General features: G+C 39.6%; 1 long non-coding RNA gene across 2 annotated transcripts in view; it reads left to right on the top strand.

The window, feature by feature from the left end:
* The first annotated feature begins 5,404 nt into the window (after nt 1-5,404).
* Nucleotides 5,405-14,668, top strand: part of LOC143657965 (uncharacterized) — a 32,428-nt gene continuing 23,164 nt past the window's right edge. For both annotated transcript variants that reach the window (XR_013163036.1, XR_013163035.1), the window contains exon 1: nt 5,405-5,543. This is a non-coding gene — a long non-coding RNA (uncharacterized LOC143657965). The remainder of the gene's footprint in view (nt 5,544-14,668) is intronic.

The following is a 14,668-nucleotide window of genomic DNA, read 5'->3' as shown; positions in this document are numbered from 1 at the left end:
CAGTGTGGTGTTCTTGGTCTTGGTCTGCATGCTGGTGGGTGTAGACCACTGTAAATAGGATCTCCTAAAAACATTACTTCAGTTAAGGTGAGGCCCAAGAAAGTCAGAAGGGGTCATAATCCTATTACTGGAGGCCTTATAGAAAAGGCCACAGAAAGAAAGCCACAGGAAGAAGCTGGAAGTCAATGAAACCTGGAGAAGAAAGGAGAAGAACCACTATGTGCATTGCAAGTGACCGAAAAGCCAAGGACCAAGGTTCACTGGCAGCCATCCCCAAAGTTCTACAAGAAGAAAGCATCACCTTGCTGATGTCTTGATTTTGGACTTCTCCTAGCCCAAAACTGTGAGCCAATAAATTCCCATTTTTAAAGCCAGTCTGTTGTATGGTATTTGTTTCAGTGGAAACTAATGCAAAATGGGTTCTCCAAGCAGCACACCCTGAGACAATGATTCAAATGTAAGTAGTCTGTTTGGAAAGCAAATGGAACATCTAAAGGGGAGTGAGAGGTGAAGGAAAGGGACAGCAGCCAATAAAGAGTGCCTTGTTGACAAGTTACCTCTATGAGTCACTGGAGTTTAACCCCTCTAGGTTAAACTGGAGTTCAGCCCCTCTGGGAAAAGCTGTAAAGAATACAGGCTTCAGATTCTCCAATTAGCTGGAGAATTTTTATACTAACTCCTGGCAGTTTTTGGTTGAGAACAAGAGGGGCTCTTTATGGAGAAGGGGCAAAAGGCTTTGATTCCCCAGTACATCCACCTTTCACATGGGTGGGCCACATGGGCTTCTGGAAAAGAAACGCAGGTGCTGGCAGTGGGAAGTCAGGCCAAATATCCTGGAGTGATATGGGCCAGGGCTATAAGTAGAGTTCCCCAGCATCTGCTGCAAATCCCTTACTGTGAGTTACATCACACACAGAGTCAGATTATAAATAGCATTGGCATATTCCCTGATAGTTTGAACTTTCACTGACAGGTGAGGGGGTAGTAATTTGTGTCCGCATCTCCTGGTGAGTAAATGGAGGTTAAGGGAAGTCATGTGACCTCCACTATTATGCAGCTGGTAAGTGGCTCAACCCTCTGGCCCCAAATTCCAAATGTTTGCTTCCTGGGCACTTGGCCAGGATGAGGAAACTGGACACCAAACATGGAACATGGGATAGACGGGAAACCGTTGAAGACAGACGGGAAACCATTGAAGACAGACATCTACTATCATTTACGGAACAGTTATTATCTGGCGTGTTTTGCATGAATTTTCTCATTTAATCTTCACAATAACCTCTTGAGATTGTTAGTATTTTCCCCCCATTCTACAGTGATGGAAACAGGTACAGAGAGGTTAAGAAACTTGCCTAGAGCTATAGAGTTAGAAATGGACAGAGCTGGAGTAGTAACCTAGGCATTCTGGCTCCAGAGTGTTTTTAGAACAATACCACTTTGTCTCTATCTTCCCAGTTGCCCCTGCTTGGAGGCCACTGATCTCTTCTCAGCCTACACACAATCCCTAGGATTTCTGGACCTTAGCAAAGATGCGAAGGCCAGGTAGGGAAGGAGCCAGTAACTCCAAAACCATCTAACGGTCCACCTCAGCAGAACAGCAAAGCATGTGGCTAGACCTGACTTTGGGGTCAAGAGTACTGGGTTTGAATTCTAGTTTCTCCACTAAGTCATCTCACCTGGATTTTGAGGAACACCATATGCCAGATACTGTACAAGGCACTAGGGTTACAATAATGAGAAAACACAACTTACTGCATGTTCTCATCGAGTTTGCACTCTAATGGGTATCACTGAGCAAGTTATTCCACCTCCCTGACTTAACCTATCTGTAAACTAGGGATAATACCGCCTAGTGTCATTAACTGAGATCACATGTGTGCAGTGCCTGGCATATGAAAAGTACTCACTGAATGTTAGTTCTCCAGCCTTTTTTTTTTGGCTGACCCCTCTTTTCTTGCCATCTCTTGAATCTGATCTTCCTGCTCTTTGGTCAAAAAGTAAACAGATATAGAGATATGGAGACTCTTATTCATAACTTCATGTCTTAACTAGGAGAATGGACATTCAGTCTAAAAAGCAATAGCATATATTTTCCTCATTTGAGTCTTGCCTATGATTACAGACTCCAGTCCGTGCCCCAGCACTAAAAAGCTCTAGATTTGTGCTGCCCAATATGGCAGCCACGCACCCCATGTGGCTACTGAGCTCTTGAAATGTGGCTAGTCTGAATTGAGACAGCAAGAGTAAAATGCACACCAGATTTTGAAGACTTAGTATGATAATAAAGAATGTAAAGTAGCTCATTGATAACTTTTTATTGCCTGTTGAAATTATATTTTAGACATATTGCAAGAAATAAAATATATTCTTAAAATTAATTTTACCTGTTTCTGTTTACCTTTTTCAGTGTGACTACTAGAGAATTTTAAATTACATATGTGGCTTGCCTTTTATTTTTATAGGACAGCACCGCTCTAGAAGTTCCTAAAATAAGTATTGGTTGCTTTATCTTGCAAAAACTGGCTGCTCTCTCAATCTTCCCCATCTCAGTAAATGGCACCATCATTCACGCATTGCTCAGACACACACACACTCACACTCACAGTCACAGACTTCTAGTCAGATTTTTCGTGCCTCATCTTCTATTGGAATGGATAGTCAAGAGCCAAAGATATTTGAAGAAAACCTAAACATGAAAGATAAAGGCCACAACCAACAAAATGATGAAGAAGTAAAGAAAATAAGAAGATGAAGAAGAGAAAATGCAAGAAGTAAAGAAAAACTTTTCAACTGTAATTAATGTCCTTGAAGACAAGATGGAAGATATTCTATATGCAGAATATTATAACACTATGGGAAAAAAAGACAACTAGCCAATAGGAGCACCAAGAAATTAAAAATCTGGGAAGCAAAATTTTAAATTCCATAGAAGGATTGTAAGAAAAGTAAAATGAGAGGCAAAGAAATAGATAATAGAATGAAAGGAAAAGAAGATTACACAGTCTACAGTGAGTGGTAGACTTTTTTTTACCATGACTCATAGTAAGAAATGCATCTCAAGTTGCATTGTAATATAGTATACACACATATGCATGCACAATTCTCATACTTGTTCCATGATATGCAGACTGAAATTATCTAGTTTTTCTATTCTATTCTATTTCATATTTTAGAATGCTAGTTACAACCCACTATATTTGTGAATTCCTAAATGGCAAACAACCTGCAATATACAAAACTCTGGACTAAGAGATCCAACTCTTACTAATAGGAGATCCAAACAGAAAGAGGAAAAAATAGCAAAGAACCAAGACAAGAACATTTCTAAGTATTGGAGGGCCCAAATCTCCATATTGGAAGATTCACTGTTGGCCTCAGAGAACCTATGAAAAGGACTCAGGCCAATGTACTTCATCATGGAATATCAAGGTATAAAGAAATTCTTAAAAATTCCAGAAAAAGAAGTAAGAGAAAAGAAAAGTCACAAGCAAAGAATAAAAAGAAAGATATCAGAACTTCAAAAGCAATTCTGAATGCTATAAAGTAATGGAGTTACATCTCAATTCTGAGATGAAACTATTTTATATCCATCCAAACAGTCAATCAAGTATAAAGATAGATTAAAAATATGTTCAGACACATAGTGACTAAAAAATCTTACCCTTTCCCCCATGGATTCTTTCTTAGGAAGTTACTCAAGGGTATGTTTTAGCAAAATGAAAACATAAGCCTGGAAAAAAAAAGAAACAGAAGATAAATAGTGGAGCCAGTGTTAAGAAACACCAGACCAAACAAATGGCTGTGTACCAGCCCTAGAGAAAAATCAGAACAGATAGCGATAGAAAGAACAACAAAATGGAAATCTCGGGGGGATGGGGCTTATAAGAGGTTGATAGATTATTTGATATATTTGAGAGAAATATCTATAAGAGATTGAAAGATCTGTGGAAGTACTGAGCAGAAGATCGAGATGAGAGAAGCATATTTTCAAGAACAGACATGTAATCATACAACACTCCATGTTAGACAGCCCTGCAGAATCACCTACTTCCTATGCAGAAACACTGATGCTTCTCCCACTCTCCCTACCAATACTCAGCAATCCCAAGTAATGGATTCTCTGCTCCCCCCTCCCCGATGCCAGGAGAAGTATGTGGGTTTAAGCCATGACAAAGAAGGAAAATGATAAAGTTCCAATAGAAAATGTTGTGTAGAAATTAATGTAGAAAATGGGTTTCTGCCCAGAGGGGTCAGCCTCTCCAGAAAATCAACTAGTTCTATCCCCCACCCCATATTATCAACAGCCCTTTCCAACATGAAAAAGTGAGAATGGGCATAGCCCAAATACCCCTAAAGATTAGGAGAAGGATCAAAGGAGGAGGAGTTAGGAGGAGAGAAGATAGGTTTTAACAAATGAGTATAACTGCTGAATCAGGACATTGATATTTCTTTTGGTCTCCAGTATCTTGGAGAAGCTAGAAGGAAAAACCTGAAATTGTGGAATTATAACCCATATCAAGCACTGCAATCTGCTCTATAATTAATTATTGCAATGTGCTTTGAAATTTATTGCTTTTTTGTATATATGTTTTCGTAATAAAAAAATTCTTCATCTTAAAACTGTGACCATGATCATAGTACCTAAATGAATAAGTGTGAGATGTAATCACAAAAACAGAAAAGAAAAGGAAATGGGTTTCTAGGATTCCTTAGTAATTGCACAGAGGGTATCTGTAGGCTCAAAAGTTATCACTCATGTAAAATAAATTTTAGTTATCCATATAGAAAAATTCAGCAGTGAGCAATATTTTCATAGTCTAAATAATGTAAAATTTTTGATAGAACTATATTGAGATTGATAAGAAGAGACAGTGTAAGTGGTGTGATGTTAAATCCTCAACTATCATAAAAAAGTTAATAAATAGAATATAAATTGCATATCAAGAAATAGCAGTATATGCATATTATTTAAGGGACAAAAACAGGTAAGAGTTGAAAATGGTAGCTTTCGGGTATTTGGGTACAGGTGAAGAGGGAATTCCTATTTCATTTTGAGTATTATAGTCCTATTTGATTTTTTTCATCCATGGGAAGAATTTAATGTAATAGAAATTTAAATTAATTTCTTTAAAAAGAAGAGCCAAAGAAAAGTAGGAAATCTTTTGCCGATTTTTTTCAAACTACGGATCCAGTGAGATTGAATATGTAAGTGCATCTTCTTTTATGTAAAACTTTTGTTATTGGGAAATAAATCTCTCCCTACCTCTACTATGTAAATTATGAACAGATACTTAGGAGTATTTTTCTAATGGGCTGCTAAACGGGCTGACAGTCAGGCCAGGTCACCTAGTGTCATAATGTGAATTGTTTAGACACTCTCTGGGTGTTTATGTATTTTGAGAAAGCTGCCCCAGTGTTGGTGACACCCATGTATGACCAAGAATCCAATGGACAAGACACCAACAAACTTGAGCTCTAATCCTGGACATACCCCATGTAACAGGAGCAAACCTTTAATCTCTTACCATTTGTGACACCTTAAAGTGAGTGGAGTGGGCACCTGTGAGACAAAAGAAAGTGGAGGTGATTCTGGAGAAGTCCTGTGGTAGTTTGAAGCTGTTATGTATCCCATAAAATCATGTTCTTAAATTTAATCCATTCCTGTGGATATAGACCTATTGTAGGTGGGACCTTTTGATGAGGCTATTTCAATTGAGAAATGACACACTTCATTCAAGGTGAGTCTTAATCCTTGTATTGGCATCCTTTATAAAGTATAGAATACATAGAGATGAAATTAAGAGAAGCTCACAGAAAAAGACCCAGAATCTGAGAGCCATTGAAGCCAGAAGCTGGAAGTAATGAAACTCGGGAGAGAAGGACCAGCAGACATCATCATGTACCTTGCTATCTGACAGAGGAGACCAATCTTGCCATTAGCCATTCTTCAGAGAAGGTACCAACCTGTTGATGCCTTAATGTGGACACTTTTCAAGGCCTAAAAACTGTAAGCTTAATAAATCCCCATTGTAGAAGCCAAACCCATTTCTTGTATATTGCATTTCATCAGCTTTAGAAAACCAAAACAACTCCCCATTTAAAGTGAGGGGGCCATTCTTTATTCCAGTGAATTGCATCAGAGAAGTAGGTAAGCATACTAGTGTCAAACCAAGACTTTTTCCTTCATATAACCGGTAAGAACATTGAAAAGAAAATAATTTTATCATGGTATGATTCTGTGTCATTCAATGCTGAATCTATGGACTCTGTGTATAACTGTTCACCTCCTTGGCCAAACTCTAGAGCCTTTAACCTCCTTCCATCCCCAAGCTGGGTTCCCCACTCACAGTGAGACTCCTTTGACTGCTTCCAATATACTCAAGTTAAAGGACCTTCTTGTGCCATCCAGTCTGGAAGCTACATTGAACCAGCATTCTTTACATCTTCCTTCACTCTCCACCTCTTTATTTTCACTACTTCTGTCTTCTGCCTCTGGGTCCCTCCTCACAGTCCCTTCAGGGTCCAGTATCTTCCCATTGTCCTTTGCCCAAAAAAGGAAGGAAGCAAACTGCCCAGCCAGGACAATGGAGCCCAGGGGGCACTGACACCTCCTTGCAGAACAGATGAGCTATTCAAAGAGACCCAGTGACATGTACAAGGTCACAAATATCTAATACACAATCTAAGGTACATTCACTGACTTATTCATCCATTATATATGACTTAGAGCAATGAAAAAACAAGCAAAGACCTAATCTCCATAAACAGAAAAGGATATAAATTACTCTCTAGTAGTAATAAGTATTATGATATAAAGCCAAGTAGAAATGGGGATAGAGAGTGCCCAGGGCAGGATTTTGGATAGGATGTAGTATTTGAGCATAGATAAAAATAAAATACACCATGGGCAAAATCACAGGGCAAATGAAGAACTGCCACTAAGAAGTTGTTGAGCAAGGGAGTGGTATGCACAGGGCTTAAAGAAGAATTAGAAACAGTTGTCTATACTCCTGCTTGTGCTATTTACAGAATTCCATGCTGACTTTTTTCCACCAGGGCTACTAGCACAGCTGCACAGGTTGTGCACTGCTCAACTCCAGGCAATGGTGCTTCTGGAATTGCAAAGTATGGGTGGCCCCATTACCTACAATCCTGAAAGCTTGTTTAGGTCTAATCTCATCGATTTGGGTATGAAGGAAGAAAAAGACCTCTAATTCAAGTCCTCTCTAGGGCAGGGACTCATACCCCTCACATCCCAAGTTGGTGAAGAGGTTAGTCCAGGGGTACTGCTATGCCTTGGTAGAGAACCTGAGGTGGAGAGAGAGCCTAATTCTTATCTACAAATCCCCTCACCTATCACATGATTCCTAAGACATGGGGCTTCAAAAGCCAAAGGAGGAGGACATGAGCCAGTACCATTTCTACCAAAGGCAAATATGTGATATTTGGATTGGGCAGAAAAGCAACCAGCTTCCATCTCCCCTCTCTTCACCTCCAATGCTCTGGCATCTGCCTTGCCATGAATGGATATGAAAGAGTGAAAGGAGACCCCTTATGTTACAAATAGTTCCTTCTATTAGTTTTATTGTTTGGTTTTACACACACACAAACTAGAGATTAGTCAGAGTCAAATAAGGCATTTATCAGCACAGGATTACATTCCTCTTCTCTGGTCCCCAGAACCTCACCTTAAGTCCCTTTCACATTCACTTGCTTCATCCATTTGCCTGAACTTTCTAATCAGACTTTTTATTACATCTTAAATAACAACTCAAAATTTAACCATTTTGAATCAACCCAGAACACAGGCAAAGAGATGGCAGCTTGAGCAGATGGTTTATTTGAATTGATGGCCCAGCACATCTAGCAAAACCTTTTGGGGGGAGAGGGGAATTTGTCTCCACATCATTAAGGTTTGGGTCTGAAATTGCTATAAAGTGCTCACATCTCACAGAAAGCTAATAAAGCTCTTGAACGAGGAGGTGTGATTTTCACAAACCCATTTTTAGAAGGCAAGCCCCTAATCAGACATACAGCTAATTAGCTGAGCTATGAAAGGAGCAGCATATGAACAACTTGCTGGGAGAATAAGCAGAGAGAAGTCATACAAGGAACATGACAGCTTACTCCTCAGTCCTTTCTGCAGAGACAAGAAACAGTAGGCCAAGGCCCACCCTATCTACAAGTCACCATAGCCCTTTGTATCTGGCAACTTTTCCTCTGTCCCTCACCCATGCAAAGATATCCTCAGAAATCTCTTCTAAGTTCAGCCGGGCAGGTGTGCTCAGTGTGCACAGAAAAGTATCTTTTGCTGTGAAACAAACTACTCAAAAATTTAGTGGCTTGAAACAGAAATTTATTATGATCTCTTATGATTCTGGGTGTGTTAACTGGGCTCAGCTGGGTAGCTGTCACTTGACATCTTATCATGTGGTTACAGTGAGATGGTGGCTAAAGTTGGAGTCACCTTAAGGATTGACTGTACTGGATGTCCAAGGTGTTTTATTCACAGGCTGGAAGTCTGTGTGGCTATTGACTGGTAATTCATCTGGGGCTGTTGACTGGGGCACCTACCAGTCTCTTCTCCGTATAGGTCAGGCTTTTCACAGCATGGATACAGGTCCAAGAAGGAGCATCCAAAAGACCTGGGTGGAAGCTGCTGTAATTCTTATGACCTAACCCCAATATCTTAGAACATCACTTCTGTAATATTTGTCAAGCAGGTCACCAAGTCCAGTCAAGATTCAAGGAGAAGGTTCCAGAAAGATGGTGGAATAGGATAGGGTGCGTTCACCCCTGCTGCAAGGAAAAGTAGAACAATGAAATGGAGAGTGATTCCAAGGTGTAAGTGAACTGGGAGGGTCTTCTACACCACATAGGGAGGCTCTGGTTGAAAAAGCAGAAGAATTGAGACACAAAGAACTGAAGACCTTCCAACTGGTGCAAACAGCCTAAAACACTCCTTTCCAAATGGAGACTTGGAGGTCTCCAAATGGAGACTCGCCCTGTCCCTCCAGAGACCTGCGTAACCATGTCCAGCCCCTCCACCACCACCTCCCGTCCCTGCCCCCTGCAGTCTCTCACTTTTATACCAGGGCAGTCTCTCACCTTTATACCAGGGCCACACCCACACCCAGCCCATACAATCACTCAACACCCTCCCCGGACCCTCCTGAGCTCTGCGCATATGCATATCAGCTTCTGGCCCCCCAGACGAATGCATATGCACACACCCACTCACACCATGGGCCCTCAGCTCTGGGCAAGAGCTGACCTGTGCCCATGCAGGAGCAATACTGCCCCACTGCCCCAGGTGCAGTCCCACCCCACTGCCCATGAACTCTGCACACATGCACACCAGGGCCCTGACCCCCAGAACCACACAATGGCACAGCCACATCCCCCTGCCAGGCACCCACATATTCATGCACTTGACCCCTGCACCCCAACCCCCTTCCCTGCACATGTGCACACTCTTGCCTCATTCCACAACACAAGGGTCCTTCTCTCACAACTGGTGGGTGCTCTCGTGCACATCTGTGCCATATATCATCTGCCCTACACAAGTGGGTACTCCTACCCCACCCCACTTCCACACCTCCACATCCATGCCAGGACCTTGCCCACCCATCATCACCCACCCCTGACACATCTCCTGCAACCTCTGCAACTTGTGCCCCAACCCTACATACTCCCACATCTGCATCCTGGCATCCCTGGACTCCTACCCCTGTGCAAGGACACACCTGCATCTTGCCTTCCCTATGCCCTGACTTCTGTGCCCTGTACCCCACACCCTGACACCCATGACCCACATGCTGCATGGGACCACCCAAATCCTGCCCATGTACCAGCCCCAACACATTCTCTCAGTCCCACCATCCACCTCCTGCCACACCCTACCTCTATTTCCCCACCCTGCACCCTACTCTTGTGCTCCAATGCCTGCCTGAGATGCACTACACCCCCACAGCCCACACACCACACCTCCACAACCCTGTGACCTGCACCCCATGCTCACAGGCAACACCATAGTGTCCCCACAGTGCATATACCTGCACCACAACCCATCACCACATAGTTGTGCCCTCCCATGCCCCACATCATGCTCCATACACATCCTACAAACACAAAGCTTTAGAATACTGTAAGAAATCAATTTCCAAAGTAATCCTTGAAGGTATTTCCATGCCATGAAGACAACAGAAGATCACTAACCACATGAAGATACGGACAGATACAGCCAGTCTAATGACCAAATGAAAACACCAGAGGAGACACAGACATTGGAACAACTAATCAAAGATGCTCATATAACTCTACTAAATAAAATCAGTGGGATGGCTAATGATATAAAGGAGATCAAGAAGACACTAGAAGAGCATAAAAAGGAATTTGAACGAATAAATAGAAAAATAGCAGATATCACAGAAATTAAAGATGCTGTAGACCAAATTAAAAATACACTAGAGACACACAGCAGCAGATTTGAAGTGGCAGAAGAAAGAATAAGTGAGCTAGAGGATAGAACAACTGATTTTGAACACACAAAAGAGCAAATGACAAAAAAGATGGAAAAATTTGACTTGGAACTCAGGGAAATGATGGACAAAACAAAGCACCAAATATAAGAATCACTGGTGTCCAAGAAGGAGAAGAGATGAAGATTAGTGGAGGATATAATGGGGGTAAACTTCCCAACCTTTATAAAAAATATAAGTATGAAAATCAAAGAAGCTTAATGACCTCCAAATAGAATAAATGTAAATAGGCCTACCCCAAGATACATACTAATCAGTCTGTCAAATGTTGATGAGAAACAGAAAATCCTTAAAATGGCAAGAGAAAAAACAATCTACTATGTACAAGGGAAACCACATAAAACTGAGTTCAGACTTCTCAACTGACACCATGGAGGCAAGAAGGCAGTGGTATGATATATTTAAAATCCTGAAAGAGAAAGACTTCCAGCAAAGCATTCCATACCCAGACAAATTGTCCTTCAAAATTGAAAGAGATTCAAATTTTCACAGACAAATAAATCCTGAAAGAATTTGTCAACAAGAGATAGCCCTACAAGAAATACTAAAGAGAGTTCTGCCTATTGAAAAAATAGACAGGAGAGGGAGGTCTAGAGGAGAACACAAAATTGAAGAGTACCAGTAAGGGTAACTTAGAGGACACAAAGAGAAAGAGGGAAAAGAATATATAGATTTGACAAATAAAGTCCCAAGGGTAAGATGGTGGATTCAAGAAATGCCTTTACAGTAATACTTTATAGGAATAACTTTGAATGTTAATAGACTAAACTTACCAATTATAAAATAGAGATTGGCAGAATGGATTAAGAAATATAATCCACCGATATGCTGCTAACAAGACACTCATCTCAGACATGAGGATACAAATAGATTGAAAGTGAAAGGATGGAAAAAGATGTTCCAAACAAGCTGTAGCCAAAAGAAAGCAGGAGTAGCTATGCTAATATCAGACAAAATAGACTTTAAATATAAAGACATCATAGATAAAGAAGGACACTATATATTAGTAGAAGGAACAACTAACCAAGAAGAAATAGCAATCATAATTGTCTATGCTCCCAATCAAGGAGTGCCAAAGTACATGAGACAGACATTGGCAAAACTGAAGGAAGCAATAGACATTTCAGCAATAATAGTAGGAGACTTCAATACACCACTCTCCTCTATAGATAGAACAACAAAACAAAGGGTCGACAAGGAAATAGAGTACTTAACCCATGTGATAAATGTATTAGACCTAACAGCCATATATAGGTCATTACACCCCAAAACACCAAGATATACATTCTTATCTAGTACTCATGGAACATTCTACAGAACAGAATATACTGAGGCACAGAACAGGTCTTTATAAATTTAAAAACATCGAAATTATTCAAAGCACTTTCTCTGGTAACAGTGGAATAAATCTGGAAATCAATAACCGCCAAAGAATGAGAATTTTCACAGATAAATGGAGATTAAATAACACACTCTTTAAAAAATGAATGGATCAAAGAAGAAATTGATAGAGAAATCAGTAGATATCTAGAGACAAATGAAAACAAGAATAAAATATATCAGAAAATTTAGGGGTACCGCAAAGGCTGTGCTGAGAGAGAAATTTATTGCTCTACATGCCTATATTAAAAAAAAAGAAAGAGCAAAAATTGAGGACCTAACTGCTCACCTAGAGGAACCTGAGAAAGAACCACAAACTAATACCAAAGCAAAAAGAAGAAGAGAAATAACAAAATAAAAGTAGAGATAAATGAATGGGAGAACTAATGAACAATAGAAAGAATCAATAAAACCAAAAATTGGTTCTTTGAGAAAATCAATAAAATTGATGGGCCACTAGCAAGACTGACAAAGAAAAAAAGAGAGAAGATGAAAATAAAGAAAATCAGAAATCAGAGGGAATCATTACCACAGACCCTGAAGAAATATAAAATCACAAGAGGATACTATGAACAATTATATGTCCACAAACCAGATAGCTTAGATGAAATGGAGAAATTCCTGGAAACACACAAACAAACAACACTGACTCAAGAAGAAACAGAAGATCTCAACACACCAATCACAAGTAAAGAGAGTCAATCAGTCATCAAAAACCTTTCTACAAAGAAAAGCCTAGGGACAGATGGCTTCAAAGGGGATTTTTATCAAACATTCCAAGAAGAACTAACACCAATCCTGCTCAAACTTTTCTAAAAAATTGAGGAAAAAGGAACACTACCTAACTCATTTCATTAAGCTAACATCACTTTAATACCAAAACTGGGTAAAGATGCTACAGGAAAGGAAAACTGAAGACCAATCTCCCTAATGAACATAGACGCAAAAATTCTCAACAAAATATCAGCAAATCAAATCCAACAGCACATTAAAAGAAATATATGCCACAACCAAGTGGGGTTTATGCCAGGAATGTAAAGGTGGTTCAACACAAGACAATCAGTTAATGTAATATGGGACATCAACAAATTGAAAGGGAAAAAAACATATGATCATCTCGATTGATGCTGAAAAAGTATTCAACAAAATTCAACATCCTTTTCTGATAAAAACACTTCAAAAGGTATAAATCAAAGGTAACTTCCTCAATATGATAAAAGGCATATATGAAAAACCCACAGCCAGCATCGTACTCAATGGAGAGACACTGAAATCTTTTCCCCTAAGATCAAGAACGAGATAAGGATGCTCTCTGTCACCACTATTATTCAACATTATACTAGAAGTTCTAGTGAGAGCAATCAGACAGGAAAAAGAAATAAAAGTCATCCAAATTGGAAAGGACGAAGTAAAACTATCATTATTTGCAAATGACATGATAGTATACTTGGAAAATCCTGAGCAAACTACAATAAAGATACTTGAGCTAATAAACAAATTCAGCAAGGTGGCAAGGTATAAAATGAATGTGCAAAAATCATTAGTGTTTCTATACACAAGCAATGACTAATTGAGGAGTCAATTAAGGGAAAAAAATTCCATTCAAAATACCAACTAAAAGAATCAAGTATCTAGGAATAAATTTAACTATGGATGTAAAGGTCTTGTACACAGAGAACTACATAACATTGCTAAGAGAAATCAAAGAAGGTCTAAATAGGTAGAAAGACATTCCCTGTTCATGTGTAGGTAGGTTAAATTTAGTTAAGATGTCACTTCTACCCAAAAAGATCTACAGATTCCACACAGTACCAATCAAAATTCCAACAATCTACTTTGAAGACTTGGAAAAGCTAGTTACCAAATTCATCTGAAAAGAGAGAGACCCTGAATAGCTAAAAGCATCCTAAAAGAGAAGAGCAAAGTGGGAGGATTGACACTCCCTGATTTTAAAACTGATTATAAAGCCACAGTGGTGAAAGCAACATGGTAGTCACAAAGTTCGAAGTATTGACCAATGGAATTGAATTGAGAGTGCAGAAATAGACAAAGATAATAAACTTATCTTTGGCAAGACCCCAAATCCATTGACCTGGGACAAAATATTCTTTTCAATAAATGGACATGGGAGAACTGGATATCAATAGTCAAAAGGATTAAAGAGGATCCTTACCTGACACCCTATAAAATAATTAACTCAAATTAGATCAAACACCTAAGTTTAAGAACCAGTACCATAAAGCTCCTAGAAAAAAATGTAAGGAAACATCTTCAAGACCTAGTAAGAGAAGGTAGCTTCCTAAACTTTGCACCCAAAGCAAAAACAACAACAACAACAACAAAAATAGATAAATGGGGACTCCTCAAAATCAAATGCTTTTGCTCCTCAAAAGACTTTCTCAAAAAGGTGAAGAGGCAGCCAACTCAATGGGAGAAAATATTTGGAAATCACATATTGGACAAAGGTTTGATTTCATGTATATATAAAGAAATCATACACCTCAACAACAGAAGAACAAACAACCCAATTATGAAATGGGCTAAAGATATGAATAAGCATTTTTCTGATGAGCAAATACAGATGGCTAAAAAGCACAGGAAGAGAGGCTCATTTCTCATTAGTTAGAGGGGAAATGCAGATCAAGACTACAATGAGATACCACCTCACACCTATAAGAATGGCTGCAATTAAACAAACAGGAAACTACAAATGCTGGAGAGGATGTGGAGAAGTTGGAACACTTACG

Source organism: Tamandua tetradactyla, chromosome 15 (assembly GCF_023851605.1).
Source record: "Tamandua tetradactyla isolate mTamTet1 chromosome 15, mTamTet1.pri, whole genome shotgun sequence".
In the NCBI taxonomy this organism is placed as follows: Eukaryota; Metazoa; Chordata; class Mammalia; order Pilosa; family Myrmecophagidae; genus Tamandua; species Tamandua tetradactyla.
Note: the sequence above shows the minus strand (reverse complement) of the source record. Positions and strands in the feature narration are given on the sequence as shown.